The 17357-nt window shown below is 45.0% G+C and overlaps 1 long non-coding RNA gene across 2 annotated transcripts in view; it reads left to right on the forward strand.

Annotated features, from left to right (window-relative positions):
• The first annotated feature begins 4109 nt into the window (after positions 1 to 4109).
• LOC149125703 (uncharacterized) overlaps positions 4110 to 17357 on the forward strand; it is a 40598-nt gene continuing 27350 nt past the window's right edge. For both annotated transcript variants that reach the window (XR_016237351.1, XR_016237352.1), the window contains exons 1-2: positions 4110 to 4299; positions 10676 to 10736. This is a non-coding gene — a long non-coding RNA (uncharacterized LOC149125703). The remainder of the gene's footprint in view (positions 4300 to 10675; positions 10737 to 17357) is intronic.

Below are 17357 nucleotides of genomic sequence, written 5' to 3' on the forward strand. Positions count from 1 at the left end.
CTCAGAAATACACTTCCACGGATACCCAGAGGGGCACACACAATGCAAAGCAGACAGAGTGGCCTCACTCTTGACAACCTCCAAAACTAAATGTGCATGGCCCAGACCTCCCTGTAAGAGGTACCCTGGCCAGCGCTGAGCACCTCCTGGAGAGATGGCCTGGGAGCCCTGTGCTGCCGAGTTTACACGTGAGCTGGGAGCACGAGGCTGAGTCCCCCTGTGTTACCTCTCAGTCATTTATCCTTAGGGAAATGAATCTCAGTGAACCTCTGTTTCCCCATCTATAAGATGGGTGTGTTGTGGTTTGAATGAAATCAGCCATGTGTCCAGCCATTGGTAGTTAACTCAGTAGTACTCATGGCATTGTATGTCATATCACAACATCTGACTCAGATGTGTCACTGCATCTTATTTAGGGGCACTGAAGGCTCTGGAAGTCCCAATTACTCCTTCCCCTAGCTTCCATGGCCCAGAGGGACCTACTCCCTCGCTTAGCCCTGCACATTCAACTCTTGTCAGCCCACAGTACCCTGTAGACATGTCTTGTTTCTGAAAGTCAGATTAAACCTCTGCCTGTGGTGCCAGCATCACATAGAACACAGGTTTGAGACCCAGCTGCTCCACTTCCGATCCAGCTCCCTGCTAATGTGCCTGAGGAACAGCAATTGATGGTCTAAGTGCTTGGGCCCCTGCACCCACGTGAGGGACCTTGAAGAAGCACCTTGGTCCTGGCTTTGGGTTGGCTGGGCTCCAGCCATTGCGGCCTCTTAGGGAGTGAACCAGCAGATGGAAGATCTCTCCCCACACCCTGCAACTCTACCTTTCAAATAAATAAATAGATCTTAAAAACAAAAGAATAATCCCATGCCTTCCAAATGTTGTTCCCTTTGCCTGTAGTCCTCTGGCCATCCACTCTCCCTCACACAGAGCCCTAGGCTCATTGAATCAGGTTTCACTTAAGCATGAATTGCAGGCATTCATGCAACAAATACTTGTTGAGTGTCTACTTAATAATTGTGCTAGTCTGCTCAGGCTGCCCTGACAAGGTACCAAACACCAGGTGAGCTAAATAGTCACGGTCGCCTTCCCCCAGCCCTGGAGGCTAGAAGCCAGAGATCAGGATGTGGCCCGGCTGTTTCTCCAGGTCTTTTTTGGGCTCTGACTCTGTCTTCTCCCTTGGACTGCGCATGCTCCTTCCTCTGTGCTCCCACACGCCTGTGTCCTCATCTCCTCCTACATGGACACCATTCATGTTGGATTAGGTCCACCCTAAGGTTCTCATCTTCTCTTAATGGCCTTTTTTTCTTTCTTTCTTTCTTTCTTTTTTTTTTTTTTTTTTTTTTGACAAGCAGAGTGGACAGTGAGAGAGAGAGAGAAAGGTCTTCCTTTGCCGTTGTTTCACCCTCCAATGGCCGCCGCGGCCAGCGTGCTGCGGCCGGCTCACCACGCTGATCTGATGGCAGGAGCCAGGTACTTATCCTGGTCTCCCATGGGGTGCAGGGCCCAAGCACTTGGGCCATCCTCCACTGCACTCCCTGGCCACAGCAGAGAACTGGCCTGGAAGAGGGGCAACCAGGACAGAATCCGGCACCCCGACCGGGACTAGAACCGGGTGTGCCAGCGCCGCAAGGCGGAGGATTAGCCTAGCAAGCCACGGCGCCAGCCTTAATGGCCTCTTTAAAGACCTGACCTCCAAATACAGTCACGTTCTCAGATATGGGGGTCAGGACTCCAAGTGTAAATCTGAGGATGACACAGTGCAGCCCATGTCGGCGTCAGAATGCAGAGCATTTCCTACTGCCCAGGTCCGGAAGGGAGGACGTGTCTCTGATCTCCTCTGCGTCTCCTGTTATGTTCAGATATTTCATTATTATGTTCTTCTCCATCACTGCGGAGTGGCCACAGTCAGACTTCAGCCCAGTACAAAAAGACATTGCACTGGTGTTAGTCACCATCTTAGCCTCTTCAGCTGCAATGATCAACAATAGATAATAGATGACAATGGATATTTCTTGAATGAATGGATGCACGTCTTGTCTGCCATCACGGCATGCCAAAACCACATCCTTCATAGAAACCGTGGCCTAGAAGGACACATGATAATAATTCCCCGCATTTAAGGGCCCTTTCCAAATCAAAGACCCTTTATATTCCTTCTTCCCTCTCCGAAGCAGCCCAGTAATGTCTGCGCAACTGTCTTGATTTGGCAGAGGAATAACTGAGGCCAGGGGAAGTCACGGCTCTCGGCCAAGTTCCCTCTGCAAGCAAGTGACTCCAGTGAGCCTCATGGATAACCATAGCTTTCAAAATTATAGTGAACTAAAATTAAATTTGTAGTAAAAAGTCCCATCTCTCTTGAGAAACTCAAAATGGTGACTGGCAGGGAAAAAAAAAATCCCTGGGGTCAAGAAAATGCATCTTGGCTCCCCTGTGTACTACAGTTTCTATCATTCCATCTCCCTAAAGCAAAGGGATTGTACACAACCTACCGAAATGCTAGCCACATCTTTGAAAGTTTTAATTTATGAAAAATAGCCTGGTCTTCAAACAAGCAATTTAAGAGCTTTGCCCTTTCAAGTTTAATATTTCTTTAAGAAGAAAAACCCAATGCTTGTTGCTCTTGGAATTCAGTTCTTATTACTCATGTTTTCTTCCTCCAAAAGAAAATCATTGCACATTTTGGTAATGCCTCTTGGCAGCACTTATTGCGAGCAGTCAACAGGCACCTCCAGGATCCAGCATGGCCTGGCTGCAGAAGGAGGAGCAGGCCATGGGAAACTATGTGTGTGTGTTTCTTTTCTTTTTTTTAAAGCAGTCATTTGAAAACAGGAGAGTCATCAGATAGGCCTAAAACAAAGTACACTGTGATCCCTGGGTACAGGAGGTGGCAGGAAGCCATGCTCAAAAGCATGGGCTTTGGTACGCTGAGACTCACTCCACCATTGCTGGGCAGTCTGGACCAGGTCACTTACCCTCCCAAAATTCCAGTTCCATCATCTATACAATGATGCAGACACACTTCAAAAGACCGTGAGGAGTAAATGAATGAATGAATGAATATGAAACTCTCATCCCAGTGCCTGGCAACATAAATGGTAACATTTATTGAGTATCAGAAATGATCCAAGCCCCAGCAGGGAAGTCCCATCCCAGTCCTTCCTCTATGATCAGGCCACTCCAGACAGTAGCTGTCATGGTCCAAAAGACCACAGTCACCCTTCTCTTCCTGACACCTGCCCTCGGCCCTCTGCCCTCTGCTCCCCCCAAAACTCGCCCTCTGCATCTTGAAAGTTCCTCAGACTTTACCTCTGATGTTCCAGACCCCTCCTTCTTCACTATCCCTGCCCCAAGTGATGGCCTCCCACTCCATTCCGTGCCATCATCCCAAGTCATGGAGTCAAGGCTCTATTGATTGTAAGTACAATAGGTCATATTCAAACTAGTTAAAAGAAAATGAAAACCAGAGTGGTAGCATGTATAGGGATAAGTGGGTATTCTCATATACATATATATGTATATATGACATATATATGACATATATATGGCAATATATATGATATATATATATATGACAGACAGTGACCAGTGCAGCTGTGGGAATCAACTTCTGTGTGATCCTGTTAGAATCTTCCAACCTTCTTCACCTCCATGCTTCTCTGCTTAGTCCCCATATGTAGCTAGCCTGAAATTCGACCACTTACCACTGTTTGACTATATCTTCTGAGTGCCTCTGAAAGACAATGTTGTTTCCCAACTCTCTTTCTATGCACAAATTGCCTTTGAGTGTGGTGTCCACCCAAACTCTACTACATGGGGACTGAAAAGCTGGAACACCTGTTGTAAGCATGGCCGATGCCATTCCTCTATCAAAGCTTCAAAAGAGATTTAACGTCCACAGAATAGGTGTAGGCTGTCGTGATGTTATCTACACTGATGTGCAGTCATCAATTGGTCTCTGGTTTTCACGTCCAGGAAAGAGAAAGAGGGAAAAGATAAAGTCCTAGGTGTGTGTGTGGGGGGGGGGGGGGGGGGGGCGGGTCATGGAAGGCTTCCAGGAGGAAGAAGCATGACATTTTAAACCATCAAACTGAGCTGACTGGCTGGAGAAGGATGAGGAGGGAGGGCAGTCAGGGAGAGAGCATTCCAGACACAGGAACACTGTGCTGAGAGCAGGGGGCTTGGAATGGAGCGTTATGCTTGAAGAAATGCATGATTTTCCAGCTGCATGGCATTTCTTCCCAGAAACCCATAGTCTGAGAGGTGATGTTGGAGAAAAGGGAAGGAACACGACGTTGAGAGGTAAGTGCCCAGGCTACAGCGCTTTGTGAGGCTACCTGTTGATTTTAAGTGGGACAGGGGATTCCGCGTAAGGCCAAGGTCTCGTCCTGTCCCCCTCTGAATGCCATGCTGTGAGACCACGCTTCCACCCACCCAGATCTGCCCTGCGGCTGCTGGAGAAAAACATCCATTCATAGCCCAAAGGAGGCGGAAGGGCTGGAGGACCCGACTGGACCTCGCGAAGCAGCAGCTCGACCCCTGACATGACTTTGCAATCTCCACTTTCCTAAGCACAGCAAAGAAAAATAAATCATCCCTCAAATGGCAGGGGCCGGGGCTTGTGCCTGATTGTCTAATTAGGTGTAAGATTACAGCACAGGTCTGGTTATAGGAGGTTGACAGGCGTCAAAGGCAACAGCATCAGAGCAGACAGCAGTAAGTGAGACCTCACTCAACGAAAACAGGGTGGGGCGTAAGAGCCTGCCACCACTTCCTCCTCTCCCCCAGCTGCCAGTCTGAATAGCCAAATAATGGGGGATTTAGAAAAAGGAAGATAAATGATCTGCTAAGATTTTACGCCCAGTTTCATTTCTGACAAGGAGCTCTGATTACCTACAGATAAGTTGGGAAAGAATCAAGGAAGTGGGAGGTGGCCATAAACAGCTTTTTTTTTTCTTTCTTCGTTTTTTACTTTCTTTTTTTTTTATTAAACAGTACTGAAAAATAATTCCTTGCTCTGCATAAGACACTGCACTATCTACAGGGAACACGGAAGTCATTAGGACAGACTGTGTTTCAGAGGCTCACGGCCTCACAAGGAAAAACAGCTCCAACACTCAGAATAGATGTTTCTGTGTGTGCATGGAGAGCAGTCAGAAAGCTGTCACAGAGATACTGGTTTGAACTGGATCTTAAAAATGTGCAGGTAGGGGCGGCACTATGCTATATTAGGTTAAGCTCCTGCCTGCGGTGCCAGCATCCCATATGGGTGCCAGTTTGGGTCCCGGCTGCTCCACTTCCAATCTAGCTCTCTGCTATGGCCTAGGAAAGCAGTAGAAGATGGCTCAAGTGTTGGGGTCTACAAACCCATGTGGGAGACCCCGAAGAAGTTCCTGGCTCCTGGCTTTGGATCTGTTCAGTTCCGGCCGTTGTGGCCATTTGGGGAGTGAACCAGCAGATGGAAGACCTCTCTCTCTGTCTCTCCCTCTCTCTGTAACTCAACCTCTTAAATAAATAAATAAATGTTTAAACAAATAAGCAGGTAGTGAACAAGAAGAGGATAGTCCTGATTCAGAAGCACAGACATGAGAAATAAGACATTTTAATGATTCAAAGAGTTCACTGATTAGTCAGTCATACCACTAATTACAATTTCTCAGGTGGGAATAAAAAAGAAAGACTTCTTACATTAAACAAACATTTTAAAATTGTCAGGGCCAGCATTCTGGTATAACAGGTAAAGCTACATCTGTATTTCCTTCCTCTAATGGAATTATGCAATGCTAGAGATTAGTTTTTCTCAGTTTCATTATGCTTCCTAGATTTTCATCCATTTTTTTGCATCAAAAAGAATACAAGGGTAGGCGTTTATCCTAGAGGTTGAGACCCCTGCATCCCACCTCGGAGTACCTGGATTCAAGTGCCAACTTGACTCCAACTTCCTGTTCATGCAGATTCTGGAGAGCAGCCAGTGAGGACTCAAGCAGGTGTATACCTGCCACCCACATGGGAGGTCTAGACTGAGTTCCTAGCTCCCAGCTTCACCATGGCCCAACCCAGGCTGTTGCAGGCATTTGGCAAATGAACCACTGAATGGGAATGCTCACTTGCTCATTCTCTCTCTCTCTTTCTCTCTCTGTCCCTCTGCCTTTCAAACAAACAAATAAAATTAAAATTAATAAGTAAATAAATAAGTGAACATAAACATGTTGTCTGACTCATGGCTGGCCCTGAATTTCTGTTAGCCCTTCCTGACTGCTGTTTCTCCAGCACCAGTAGATAAACACAGTCTATTAAATAATTTTCCCTAAGAAACCCACCAATTTCCTGGCAATGAATATCAAAGCCTAACTACTCAACTCAAAAATTAGAAAAAGAATTAAGACGAAACTGACCTTGCTTTACCCATGGATTTAAGGGTGATTTGTGTTGATATATGGATGCCTTGAAATCTTGCATCATCAAGATGTGACCCAGGAAGGTAACTCTTGGCCAAAGGAATTTGCCCTGTTCTGGTAAACACTTGAGACATGTTGTTATACTAAAGTCATGGCTCAATGAATAGTCGGCGTGGCCCCTGAGGGCAGAATTGAAAAAAGATCCTTGTTGTTGATGGAAGTTTTGAAAGCATGATGATTACATAACCCAAAAAATAACAGTCTGATATCTCTAAAACCTGGACATGGCTTAAAAATATATATCCTGAAAATCAAAAATACATGTTAAGGAACAGCAAAGAAGGAATGTTGTTGTTAAAATGAGCTTTGGAGTCAAACAGATCTCAAGCTCCAGCTATGGAGCTCAGTAATCATGCAAACTTGAACAAGTCCTGAAGCTCCATATCTCAGTTTTCTTATCTGAAAAACAGATATCCACAATATTTGGGAAACTCAGCACAGTGCTAGATGCATAATTTAGTAGCAGAGTGCAGTAAGTGGTGGCTATGGACCCACCCGGGGTTCTTCAGCTCACTTACAAATAGAAATTGACAAGAGGCCAATGTGCAGCCCAGACAAGGTGCATTGGGGATTTCCACTCAAACAAAAGGAAGGCATCATGGCGTCTTGGGTAGGAGTAGAACAGGTGCTTTTGTTAGGTTGAAGAGGCGTGGCACTGCCCTTGGGCTTTGCACTGGACTCAGTGTTCTATACAGGTGCTGTTGGAGTTTTTGCACACAACATGCTGAAAATGCCATCCTCAAAATGGGTTGCTCACCACCACCATCCCAGGGAGGGGTGATCCAGGAAGATCACAGGTTGGTCACTTTGGGCTGTTCTGGGCAGCCATGCAGGTTGGGGACATTCTGATCAGAGCAGTAGGATAGAATCCAGTTAGAATGAATGCAGATAGAATCCAGTTGTTCCTTGCTCCTGCTTGGTTTGGAGCTGGAGATGGCACATGTCAGTGAGTCCTGTGGCTATCCTGTCTCAGCTTCAAACTGAAGGGAAATATCAGAAGGAATTAAAGTGTTAGAAACACATTCTCCAAATATACTAATAAAGTGGATACTGTCTGACACCCAGAGGAAGGTCATCTCCCTTGGTGTCTGTGCTGAAAACGTAACCCTTTAAACCACGTTAATTGGAGTTTTGCACCTGCAGGCATCTATTTTTCAGAAAATATCTCAACTAGGATTGAATTCGGGTTCCAGAAAAGAAAGTTTGCAGTTTAACCTACTGCCTAAGCCCCCCATGATTAAGAACACTCAGACATTTTAAACAGAATCAAATAATTTTTCTCTTTTTTAAAAAATGTATTTATTTACTTGAAAGTCAAAGTTATACACAGAGAGAAAGAGAAGCAGAGAGAGAAAGAGGTCTTCCATCCACTGGTTCACTCCCTAAATGGCTCCAATGGCCGGAGCTGAGCTGATTCAAAACCAGGAGCCAGGAGCCTCCTCTGGGTCTTTCCATGGGGGTTCAGGAGCCCAAGGACTTGGGCCATGTTACACTGCTTTCCCAGGCCACAGCAGAGAGCTGGATCAGAAGTGGAGCAGTCGGGACCAAAACCAGTGGCCACATAGGATGCTGGCACTGTAGGCAGTGGCCTTACCCACTACGCCACAGTGTCTGCCCCCAAATAATTTTTCAAAACCTTAAGGACATCATCTTGGAGACCCTTGGAAGCAAAAACAGCTATGCTCCACTTACTAACATACACATTGCTTTTTCACTACATCCTATTTCCCACACTCCAAAGTATGAAGTCAAATAGTATAATTTAGGACTATGACATTTTTCTTCATTTCTTTCTGATTACAGGGAGTTAAAAAACCAGATAACACAAAGTATGTACTTTCATGTTTGTGTTTTCATTCAAGTTCTGACTTCAATCCGAGGGTTCTTCACTCTCTTCTTCCCCAAAGTAAATTTTCATTCATTCCTCAAGACTCAGCTCAAATATTAGCTCTTTTACCATACCTTTCCCAGCTTAGCCCTTACCCACCTGCTGCTGACAGAGTGAAACATTCCTTGCCTCTGCTACTAAAGCGCTTTTAGCCATGCGATTTACACTTGACAGTCATCCATATAAGTTAAAAAATGTTTTTGAGCTTTAAAGACATGTTTCATGAATTCAAGTTAAATTTGCGTGGCAAAAAAAGGTACATGATCACTAGAAAATACATAGGAGCTACTTTTCCTTTGTGTAATGGTCTGGAGTGGGTATTTGGGTCAGTGGGCAGCTCTCCCCCAGGTGGGCTTTCAAGGACTTGGGCTGACCACGGATCTGATATCTTCAATGCCTGCCGTCCGAGGTGGTCTGATCCTTGTCACCCATCACAGGAGGGTGGATGGAGGAAGAGGACATGACAGGGGCTCCACCACTTCAGCACTTCCCTGGGACAACCCACCTCACTTTTATCCACATCTATCAGGAGAACTTATTCTCAAGGCCATGTCTGATTCCACCATGGTGCTGGGAAATGCAGACCCTGGCTTGTGTGTCACATCTGTCCACAGAAGGAGAGAACGCATCTGGCTGGACAAGCCCTAGCTCCTGCCACGCCCCCTTGATGGCAGTGGCTTTGCCCTCTGCATCCACATGTTCAGCAAGGTCAACCTCTCACACCCCAAGTTCATCCCCAGTAACCACAGTGCAGACTCCAACAATTTATACACCCCTGCTACTTGACTGGTTTTCCTTAATTCTTACTACCCCCCAATACACTGTATGTTTATTTATTTGTTTTAATTGCTATCTCCCACATAAAGATATAAGTTCCATGGGGGCAAAAGGTTTCTTGTGTTTTTTTTTTCTCTATTTGTTTCCTATTCTACCTTTAGCACCCAGAAAAATGCCCAGCACATAATAATTGCCCCATAGGCATTTGTCATGTGAAAGACTAAACATAACAAATCTTTGTCTTTGAATCCTGACACAGCCAGTGCGCTGAACACCGTTCTTGTTGTACTAACCGCTCTCCTGGTAGTTGAAAACAAAACAGTAAAAGCCTATATTGCCACCAGTGCTCCAAATGATCTCAATTAATTCCTTACTCTAAATCTGGTGAATTTTCAAGATATTTTCTTACAGGACCAGATCTCTTAACACAGAATCATGTATTCAAATACTGGGTATTGATTTAGCAAACTTGGATAACAAATCTGCTTACAAAAGATGATTAACGATGGGAAAGGACTTTCAAACATATAAAGCTGCACACAAAGCTAGCAGTCGTGATTCTTTTTGCATAGAAATCATACTCAATTCTCAAAGCCTAAAGACAGACTGAGCTGTGAGCAGCAGACTCACAGCTTCAGCCAAGACTGCAACAGAGTGCGGTCTGTCTCAGCAGTCCCGAGATGGCCAGGGAAATGGTCAGGGTGACGTGTCCAGCTGAGCTCATGCAGGGCCTGCATCCATGAGACACTGCAGCTGCTAAGGCTCAAGACACTGGCAAGTAAGGAGCAAGCTCATAGGCACTCTCCCGGCTGCTTCAGGAAAGGCTGTTACTACGGCTGGCGGTTTCTGTCCGCCCAGATGCTTATGCTTCAGCCTGATGGCTGATGGCTCTTGAAGGTGATGAGCTCATGAGCATGAGCCCTCCTAAATGGTATCAGTGCCCATGCAGGAAAAGAGAGGAGCTAGCCCACCCCTTTTCTGTCATGCAAGGACATAGCCAGAAGTCAGCCATCTGCAAATCAGAAAATGGACCTCACCAGGCATTGATCTACTCAGTGTCCAGAACTGTGAGAAATAAGTACGTGTTGTTTATGCCTCCAGCCTATGGTAACTTGTTACTGCAGCTCAAATTAACCAAGACAGACATCCTGGGCACCAGAGAACTGAAGAGCTAAGAAAACACGCTTGTTTGTTGGACCACGAGTTAGAGGAGGGCTATTTAAGCTTTGCCTGTTATTGGCAGCAGCACAGACCCCTGGGAAAAGACAGTGTGTGACAGCAAAGGCCAGCAATTCCATCGTGAGTCTCACCCCAACATGCTGACCTCTGTGTCCCAGAAGGACACGGACACCTGCCAGCCTAGCGGGGACCACTCTGCAGCCATGAAGCTGAAGTGCTATCACAGGTCTCTCTGATGGTGTCCAGAAGACCCGCGGGAAGCCTCAGGGGCTAGCTCTGTGGCATACAGAAAGGAACGTTGCAACAGGAGCTTCTACCCTGTCTCCCTGTTGATTTCCAAATGGATAAAATCTCTTTCCCTCTGTCACCCGTGCAGATGAATCTCTGCTGCAGGATCTGCCCTGGAGGCCTGCCCAGCGCTGTCTGGAGTCCCTCATGTAAGTTACCCTGAGAAACTCCTTCTTCCTACGGAGCTCTCTTCCTCATTCTGCACCTTAGGGTTTCTTCTCAGGTGGAGGCAGGTGCATTACGCACTCTGCCAACAGCTGGGCAGAACAGCAGCCCAATGGGCAGGGAGGAAAGGTATAAACTAATGTTCATTTAGCACCTACTCCATACCAAACGCCATCCTAGGTGATTTACACACTTTGTCACTTTTATTCCTGACAACGCTATATAACAATAATAACAATAATATATAATAATATGCCTACTGTCATCTACTTCAAAACTCTCTATTGAAGACCCACTGAGAGCTCCACACTGTACCAGGGCAATAGAGCATTGTTTATGTTATTAATTCCCACTAGAGGATAGACACATTCTCTCTATTTTATAGATAATAACCCTCCTAAACCCAGAATGGCAAAAAAAAAAAAAATTCACCAAAGATGGGACCAGTATTGTGGTACAATTGATTCAGACAACATTTGCAATCTTAGCATCCCATATCACAGTGCCACTTTGAGTCCTGGATGCCCCATTACCAACCCAGCTTCCTGCTAATGTGCTTGGGAAGGAAGTGGATAATGGCTGCAGCAGTGGTACCCTGCCACCCACATGGGAGGCCTGGATGGAGTTCTTGGCTTCAGCCTGGCCCAACCCTGGCCTTGGCAGCCATTTGTAAAGTGAACCAGCAAAAGGAAGCTCGTTCTCTCTCTCTCTCTCATGCTCTACCTTTCAAATAAATAAATAAAATCTTAAAAAAAGAGAGAAAAAATTCACCAAAGATCTCCAAAGCCAGGAGACAAACATAAGTCTCAAAGCCTAAGCCATGTTTCTTCAACCATGCCAAGTTACTACAGAACATAAGTAGCAGCTTTAGCCCGCACTGCGGCATAGTGGGAAAAGCCACCAGCTGCGATGCCAGCATTCCTTATGGGCTTGCTCTCTCTCACCCTCTCTCTCTAACTCTGACTTTCTGTGGGAAGGCATCAGCACTCTCATGTGTTCAAGGCAGAAAGTAGGGGTGGAGCCCTGAATCTCTTGGAATGAGCTTTGATCCAGTATTTAAATGTCCCCCCCACACACACACACACACACTTTCATCCCCTGCGCATTCCTGAGATACACTCCATTAGGCACCTCTGAGCCTCCAATATAGCCTCTCAATCATGGTCATGCCCACAGCCAGCTAAATGCTCCTAATAAATAATAGCTCCTCTTGCTCTGGCATCTCTCCGTCCCATTTCACTCCTTATTCTCTCATTCCTGCTCCCTCAGGTCACTTCCAAGTTAATCGCCAAGACACAAGTCTTCGTCTCAGGTTCTGCTTAGATCATGAAGGACCCTAACAATAGGACACAAACCAAAGAACTCTGACAGCACTGTCAGACAGTTAGCTCTAGTGCCTCCTACCATGTAGTAAACTCACCTCAAATCTCTGAACCTCAGCCTCCTTATTCATAAAAATGGGTTTTACCAGAGATATGCTGTCTACACCCAACCCAAACAGCATTGTTGAGAAGATGAAAGTTTGCAAAAAAAAAAAAAAATTCTCAAATGTCCTGAAGTACTGAAAAAACACAAGTTATCATTTAATAATGCACCAACACTTAGGAATTTGACCCAAGTACTCCCTTGAACTTCACCTTGACCTTGGATTTTGACGTTCAATGCTGTGTGTGTATGCGTTAGTGTTTCTACGCACGCCTATGTTTGTGAGGCCAATAATTACACAACTGTGTGGGTCAATATCATATCTGATAGCTTTAGTAATTTAAACAATGCAGGTCTTTTGAATTGATTTTCAAAATCTGGTCATCTATTTTCAAAAACAGGTAGCCAATCATGCTTAACTTAGCCTAACATTAAAAAGAAAAAAAAAAAAGAAAACTCTCCTTTTGTGTTTCATGTGCTGCTAATCAATAATTTAACATAATGTATATTTATTATTGCAAGGGTAAATTCTGTAATATTCAACATTTATCATAAAAGTTATTAACATTTTGTCAAATTTTCAAATAGTTAAATAGAGTAGTAGGCTTATGTTTTATATGACTGTTAACAGAAAGCCATGTAGTTAACCTGAGGAGAAGACTTTAAACTTATTGAATCTAAAATTTTTCTAGAAGCTTACGTAACAAGAGGACAGTTAACAGTGATGAGAAAATTACTATTTCTACCCTTTATTATCAAAAATTTAAAGTTTCACTACTAGATATTTTAATAATAATGTGATACTGGCAGGCACCGCGGCTCACTTGGCTAATCCTCTGCCTGCGGCGCCGGCACTCCAGGTTGGGCGCCGGATTCTTGTCCCAGTTGCTCCTCTTCCAGTCCAGCTCTCTGCCTTGGCCCAGGAAGGCAGTGGAGGATGGCCCAAGTGCTTGGTCCCTGCACCCTCATGGGAGACCAGGAGGAAACACCTGGCTCCTGGCTTCGGATCGGTGCAGCGTGCCAGCCGTAGTGGCCATTTTGGGGATGAACCAATGGAAAGAAGACCTTTCTCTCTGTCTCTCTCTCTCTCACTGTCTAATTCTGCCTATCAAAAAAAAATAATGTGATACTAATAATTCACTTTTAGTAGAATTTGAAATTTATTATTGTTTCTCAGAAATTCCCAATTTTATGCAGATCTTTATTTTGACTTTGGGACATTTGGTCTGTGGTCAAAAATGTATTTGGTGAACCTTCACTGTGTTCTTTTCTTAATGTCTCATTCTGCAGCAATATATGGAGATGGTATGAGTCAAAGGGCTACTTATTCATCCATTCAACCTATAATTAATATTCAAATAAAAATATATTTTAAATACCTACTAGATGCTAGGAGGCACTGTTCATCTCTGTATGCCAACAAAATTCATTAGAGTTATTGTAAACATTTTTAGCAATGGAATTTTTTTCAAATAAAACCTTATTTAATGTATGGCAGATAAAGGAATAGATTCATTCATGCATACAAAACTTCGTGTCAAGTATCTACTAGGTGCCAGGTGCTGAGGACATAGCAATGAACATAATAACCGGCAAAGTCTCTGCCTTCGTGTATTCATGCTCTTGTCAGGGAGGAAGGGACAACAACAAAACATGAGTTGAGTTGATATTTATCAGATGATGATAAGTGTGACAGAGAAAAGCCAGACAGCACAGAGGGTCAAGAGTGCTGGAGCCAGAGGAGTGGCTAACCCTACACAGTGAGACCAGAAGATGCCTCACTGACAGAGTGCTCTCTGAGCAGAGGTGTGCCAGCCTGGGTCCAGCAGAGCCACTGTGACTATTCCAGGAAGAAGACATGTGTTATGGGAATAGACTTTGCATGAAGGTGGGAGGTGCTGGGGAAGGGGAAGGTGTGAATGGGTCCTTAGGGGAGAGTTCCTGAAACACCCACTTAGGTGGACAAAACAAAGCCTGCAGGGACCCTTGGGAGGTCCCACTGAAATAGAACCACGAAGAAAGATCATGGAAAGGACTATGGGACTATGGAATACTATTGCTTCTGTGAAGTTACCACCTCTACAGGGCCATAGCCAAGAACTTGGGCGTGAAGGCAAGAACACACACAGTTGGAACCCCCAACACGTGTCTCCATCTGTCCATCACCACATCTGCCCATAGCCACTTTCCTAGAGTAAGGACTGCTGTTCTACTTGAGCCTTCCAAATTTTATACATGTTTCCTTTTGCCCACTATAACCTGGAACAATATAGGAGCAGAGATTCTAAAAAATGCAGTTACCATCTTAACCAAGCCAACATAGCTAAATCCAGAAGAAAAGTGAAACAAGTGAAGAGCAGCCACATGCTGCCTGGGAGAAGAGACCTCCAAGCAAATGGACCAGCAGGTGCAAAGGCCTAGAGGTTGGATGATACTTGGCGTAATAAAAATAATGGTAGACTTTTCAGATAATTCAACTTTTTTTTCATTGTGTGGCAGAAAACAGTTATTGTTTGCAGAATGTTTTAACCTACCTCTAAGTTATACCACATTACCTATAGTCAAAAAACTATAGGTGGGACCGGCACCGTGGTGCAGTGGGTAAAGCTGCTGCCTGCAGTGTTGGTATCCCATATAGGTGCCAGTATGAGTCCCATCTGTTTCACTTCTGATCCAGCTCCCTACCGATGTACCTGTTAAAGCAGCATAGAATGTGGGGCCAGCACTGTGGCATAGTGGGTAAAGCTGCCGCCTGCAGTGCCAGCATCCCAAATGGGTGCTGGTTTGAGTCCCAGCTGCTCCACTTCCCATCCAGCTCTCTGCTCTGGACTGAGAAAGCAGTGGAAGATGGCTCAAGTGCTTGGGCCCCTCCACCCACATGGAAGACTGGAAGAAGCTCCTGTCTCCTGGCTTCAGATAGGCCCAGCTCCCGCTGTTATGGCCATTTGGAGAGTGAACCAGAAGATGGAAGACTTCTCTCTCTCTCTCTCTCTCTGCTTCTGTCTCTCTGTAATTCCACCTTTCAAATAAATAAATATCCTTCGGAAAAAAAAAGTAGCAGAGAATGGTCCAAGTACTTGGGGCCCTGCGCCCACATGAGAGACTCAGATGAAGCTCCTGGCTCCTGTCGTTGGCTGGGCCCAGCCCTGGCTGTTGCAGCCATTTGGGGAGTGAACCAGTGGATGAAAGATCTCCCTCTCTCTCTTCTTTCTGTAACTCTTTCAAATAGATATATAAATCTAAAACAAACAACAACAACAACAAAAACCCTTATAGCCAAGCATTGTGAGTAATCTAGATGAATGTTGTACTGAGATATGTTATAACAGCCCTATTTTTGGTTGGTTTTGTTTTATTCTCTGCCCGACATGCAACCCCTCTGCCTACTTGTGGGTGATTCTCTATTAGTATGGAGTATTAATGCATTCCAGTATCCTGCCTCTACAAAAGCTGAATAGAAATTCTTCCACCCCTCAGACAAGGGCGAATGAAATAGACCCAGTGTTCAGATGTTCATGCCTAACTTTGAATCTCAAACGAATAGCTCAAAAAATACTAGGAAGCTTTGGTAAATTGTTCTCAGTGGGGGTGGCAGGACTGAGTCTACAGCACCACGTGGGGATGGTGGGATGCGTCTGAGGTAACTTCCCAGTCTATGGCACAGCCTCTCCTGTCTGCATTTCCCGCTGCCCTTCTCCTCTTTGTTCTTACCACTCCTCTAGATCCGGTTCTCCAGAATTTCCCATTGATTCTGGGAGTTATCTAAGACTCTTCCAACATACTACTTTTCAGCAGAAGTTAACCAGAGTCACGTTTACTATTTGCTAATAAGGTGTCCAGGAAAGAGTTTCAGGCCAAGAAGCCTCTCTCTATTGTAGAAGAACTAAAGGCATGGAAATTCTTACTCATTTCCAGTGATGGGGATTAGAAATTCATGACCTGCAGTAACAAATAATAAAAATAATAACAGTGGTTCAACTACTACCTGGGGACACATTGAGGTGCTTGGCTTGAGGGAACACTTTTGTAGGACCCCAGTACTAATGCCATAAAACATTAGTGGAGTTCAAGGTCCCAACTGGCCTTAATGAAGCACTAAATCCTCAGACTCAGATCCTGCTAATCCAGCAGGTTGACTGACAGAGCCTGGAGAGGTCAAATAATAAATGGAACTTGTAAGATCAGTGGAAACTTCAAATTCATCCTACAGTTTCTGAGCATGGTGCTGGAAACATTCTCAGGAACTCAGACTCACACACTGGCTTCCTAATCCCCAAAGAAGGAGCCACGTAGGAAAGGCCACAGGGGAGGTCCTGCAGATCCACCTTCCTAGTACAATAGTCTACCAGAAGCACTTTCAGGTCCCTGGACGCAGGAATCACTGAGATGAACACCTTCACTGAAGAAATGAAAGAGGCAAACATAGTGACTCCCACCACAACCTCAGCACGTGCCAGCTTGCACAAACCTAGGGCATTTTATATATATATATATATATATATATATATATATATACACAGAATACAATAGTATTGGCTCTCCCAGAAGTACTCAGTGCAGTAAGCCCAGAGAGAGAGACAGAGAGAGAGAGAATATCTATTATGAAAATTTGCTTACACAGTTATGGAAGTCAAAAAGTCTGATGTTCTGCCATCTGAATTCTGGAGAACCAGAAAAGACAGGGGTACAATTCAGTCCAGGTTCAGAGACATGAAAGCCAGAGGAGCTGGTGGGGTAACTACTAGTATGAGGCCAAAGGCCTGAGAACCAAGAGGGAAGGGTAGGCATTGCTGGTATAACTCCTGGAGGCAGAAAAAAGAGGGCACTCAAAAAAGAAAACATCAAGTTCATTCCTCTTCCAGCCCTTTGTTCCGTGTGGGCTCTCAATGGATTGAATTATGCCAACCTACATCATGAGGTTGGACCTTCCTTACTAACACATGGATTCGGGTGCCGGTCTCTTCATGACATCCTCATTGACACACTCAGAGATCCTTTACCAGCTACAGCTCTCTGAATATCCTTTAGCCCAGTAAACTGACACATAAGAGTGTCCATCGCATCTAGTGACAGAAGATACAGAAGATTTGGAGCCATGCCACATGGCTAAAATTGCCAATGACCCCTAGACTCAGAGATAGTGCATTGTAGCAGATCAGCATCACTGGTCCTCTGGACAG

This window comes from Oryctolagus cuniculus, chromosome 7 (genome assembly GCF_051225735.1).
Source record: "Oryctolagus cuniculus isolate XC-2025 breed Fujian yellow rabbit chromosome 7, ASM5122573v1, whole genome shotgun sequence".
Classification (NCBI taxonomy): Eukaryota; Metazoa; Chordata; class Mammalia; order Lagomorpha; family Leporidae; genus Oryctolagus; species Oryctolagus cuniculus.